Raw genomic sequence first — 4,103 nt, forward strand, 5'->3', positions numbered from 1 at the left:
GCCAGAGCTCCGTTGGCCTACTAAAGCTTTGCCCCAGCGTTTCCCAATCCTTACTACGAGGAAGTGGAGTTGGTCTTCAAGAATCAACAACAGGTCCTCAAGACAGAAACAATCATCCATGCAACACATAATAGGAATATTTGGTTTAATTATTATTTATCTGAGGCCATCGATGCCTGGTTCAAGCAAGGCAATTGAAGAAGAAGACAGCAAACCAACTGTTTTTTACATTGATTCAACGTCTGCAGACGTTGAATCAATGCAAAAAAAAAACGGTTGATTTGTTGTCTCTGTCTTATCTTCATACAAGGAAAGGTGGGTTTTTCCATCGACGTTAAAGGGATAAAAAATAGTACAATAAACCAAATCACTTTTTTATTTGCATTAATTCAATGTAATCATATCAAAGCGATAAAGACAGATCTGTAGCCTGGAGGCAATTTGTGCTTGCTGATATAGGCTCTACAGCTAGCAAAATCAAATCAGTTTTACATTGATTCAACGTCTACAGATGTTAAATCCATGTAAAAATGACGGATTTTGCTCTCTGGGTCACCATGCATGAGCGATACCAAGATAAATGCAGCTTTAATCTTACAAACTAGAGACCTTTTTGTGCTAAATTGAGATAAAATACATGTTTTGTATATCCACATGGTTCAGTCGTAAGAAAAGGCTTCATTAACTTTACAAAGCCATTATTTGAAATGTCTTTGAGACTTCGCTCAATTTCGTAAATATGAAAAAAATTACTCAAAAGTTGTATGCTGCAACCATCTCTTAAGTTTTTGAAAATATTTATAGAATCAATGTAAAAAACGGCTGATTTTTTGTATGGCTAGAACTTTATAGTCCTTAGAACAGTGGTTCTTAACCTTTTGCCTTATCGGCACCACCTTGAAATTACCAATCAATTTTCGCACCCCCTCCTAGGATTGGCTGAAAAGTAATAGACGCCTAGAGTTCGAAATTTTTGTTGAAACCTGGTAAAACAACTTTGCTTCTTACGTCATATTATAACAAACCTTGATAATTCAGCATCCCCGCACCGTCTAGGCACGGGTCTCGCACCCCTTGGTGGTGCCTGCACCCCTGGTTTAGAACCCCTGCCTTAAAATGACCTTTAAGTTGGCGAACGACCAGTCAAAAAGTCTAAATACGGCGTTGTTCATTGCAGCAACTACACTCTCCAGTGTAAGTGCAAAATCAGGCGAATGTTCACGTTGAACAAACGTTAAAAAGCAATAAAATTATGATTTAATTTTTAATTTGCGCCCAGCTAGTTTTATTGGCTTTTGAGGACCCTGTCGACTTTTCAGGGTTACTTGCGGTCATGTTCAAATTGCGATCGTAAGACAGTGTAAGTTCATTAAAGGTCATATTGAGAGGTTCCATCTCCCCAGACAGCAAAGCAGCCGTTATTTACATCGATTTATTGCCTGCATACGTTCAATCAATGTAAAAAACGATTGCTTTGTTGTCTGAGACTAAGGTAACAATTGCTGTGGGTAGGTGTTTTATTTGCCCTCTATCATAAAGATTCAAAACTACAAAGACATGTCGCTGTTTTGTCTTCATAGATCCAAAGAGTTTTGCACCAAAAAAACTTTGGATACCATCTACGTAGTAGTATCTGATACCTACGTCGGTATCCAAACTTTTTTTGGTGAAAAACTCTTTGGATTTATGAAACATTGAAAAGTTTGTTATTATTATTAAGAAACTAGTAACTTGCCGGAAAAAAGTCGCATTTTACAACATAAAACAGACAGCAACACATTGAAATGTCTTGAATTGAATAGACCGGCAACCTTCTACTTCTTTTGGCAGTATCTGTTAGATAAACATGTACACCACCAAAAAGACATAACTTTCGTAGCCGAAGCATTACAGATGCAGCACTGCAAGGAGCTGGAGCAGAGAAAGAAATTGCAGTCTATCAAGCCAACTGTCGCCGTCAAGTGTCTTGGCAAAATCAGGCATCATGCTTTTCAGATTGGTCTATCTCTAACCGACAAGCCGATGAGAGCCTCCATCAGCATTATTAATAAAATTATCATTAAACGCCATAACAATTATATTAATCATTATATTTTATCATTATTATCATTATAACCAGTCCATTATAGTCATTAGGTTATCATAATATTATAATCATTATACAATAATTATTTTATTTTAATCATTATAATTGTCATTATTATTTATATTAAACCCACATACTGGCCGATATTGCACGAGTTGGAACGGCAAAATCACTCCACTTACCAAATGAACTTTGACACAGAAAATCGTTTCAACCATTAAACGACACAATTTTATCATTAACTTTAAATTTCAAAATTGTGACCTAAGTAATTTTTAAACTCAGGTCTTCAAATAATAATTTACAAGCTATATCTCTGAGGAAACGTGTCGTAAATGCTGCATGAAGAGCTTTTTATACCTAATTATTTTTTGCATTTCTTTCACTTGGAAAATTTTTAGATTTTTGATCTTGTAAAATTAGCAAGTCATTATTTTCCGTTTTTGGAATAACATGATGTAAAGCGCACTTCTAAAAACGGCTGGTTTTGTCAATTAAATGCAAGCTTACTTTCCTGTGTCGTCTTCTGTTGCCATCAAATCTATCAAACCGGTCATTTTACTATGCGCATGCGGTGTCAAGTGGTAAAGCTTGAGCGGTTCTATCTTGTTTGACTTGTGTCTAGACAGCAGACTTTGATCGTCAAAGATATTTTTGTACGTGCCAGGCAAGTTGTATGAACTACTCACCTTCAATCAGGCTTAGTCAATACGACTACATACGGTATTACGACTAAATAAATAGCACAACCACCAACAATTAACAGCACTCATCCGTAGATAAATTCTCATTTCTCCAGTTGCTTTTTTCCGTCAGTCAGGTAGTTCAATTTAGTTTTCATTATCAAAATGCATAAAAATAACAAAGGATATAACGACAATCATCCAACAGAAAGAAACAAAAGCGACAAAAACAAAATGCAGATGACAAGTCAAAACAAAACATGTTTTCAGGAATAACAAACAAACGAATCTGGTTTAGATAATTTTGATGAAGTATGTATTGCATGGAAGGGACAAAGCCGTTTATAGAAAACAAGGTTTTCTTGTTTAGTTAATATCTTAATTTATAGGTCACAAATTAAACGTAAAACCAGGTAATAATCACTAGCTGTAAATAACCGGTTTGTCACTGTCACTCAGACAAACAAGATTCGCGGTTCACTCACGCCGACAGATTACACGAAAATATAGAGTGTGCTTCTGTGGGTCCTTTTAAATTTAAAAGATGTCGTTGTGATTTTTCAAAACTAAAAGCAGGTTTAAGCAACGCCATGGTTTAAGACGATTTCATATTTTTCATACTTTGCAAATGCGACATAGCTTTATCCGCCAACAAAACCTCAGATTTTCTCTTGAAACACAATAGAATTTGATAGAATAAAAACTTAAAATCTTACACAACATTAAAATTAATATATGAGCGACGACGCGGACCGTAAAATAAAGAAAATATTAAAGTTAATGTTCTATTCAAATACAAAAGAGTTTGCAGAACGATGGCTATAGAGCAAATTAATCTAAAATCTTAATAATATGATAAGTGGCAGCACCAGATTCGTTCGATTTTCATTATAGCCTATCTATCTTCCATTTCATCTTAGTTCGATTTATTAGCATATTCTAGCATTCAGTGTAGCCTATATCTTACTATACTAGCAGGTGAAAACTGTACTAGGGGGTGAAAACTGCTTCTATAAGTGTCTGCGTTTTCAGGTTGGTCAAAAGATGATGGAAAATGCAGTTAAAAACACTTTACGTCAAAATAATGGAAGCGCCAGATAGAGTTTTATGAGCTCAGTCTGTGAAGTTGAATGAAGGCTGCAGCCTATTGCCAGTTGCAATCGTCTTGGTTTGCCTTGTACATAACAATTCTAGTGGCTTGCCAAGCTCACATGTAGCCGTTGAGAGGGTACTATCAAGTTCATTTCAATCAAATTCACGCCCAGAATTTGCTCTTCGCAAGACAAGAATATCTTGGTAAGGCTTTGCAATGCGAAGCTCATCTACTTCGAACA

This window comes from Aplidium turbinatum, chromosome 1 (genome assembly GCF_918807975.1).
Source record: "Aplidium turbinatum chromosome 1, kaAplTurb1.1, whole genome shotgun sequence".
Taxonomy (NCBI): Eukaryota; Metazoa; Chordata; class Ascidiacea; order Aplousobranchia; family Polyclinidae; genus Aplidium; species Aplidium turbinatum.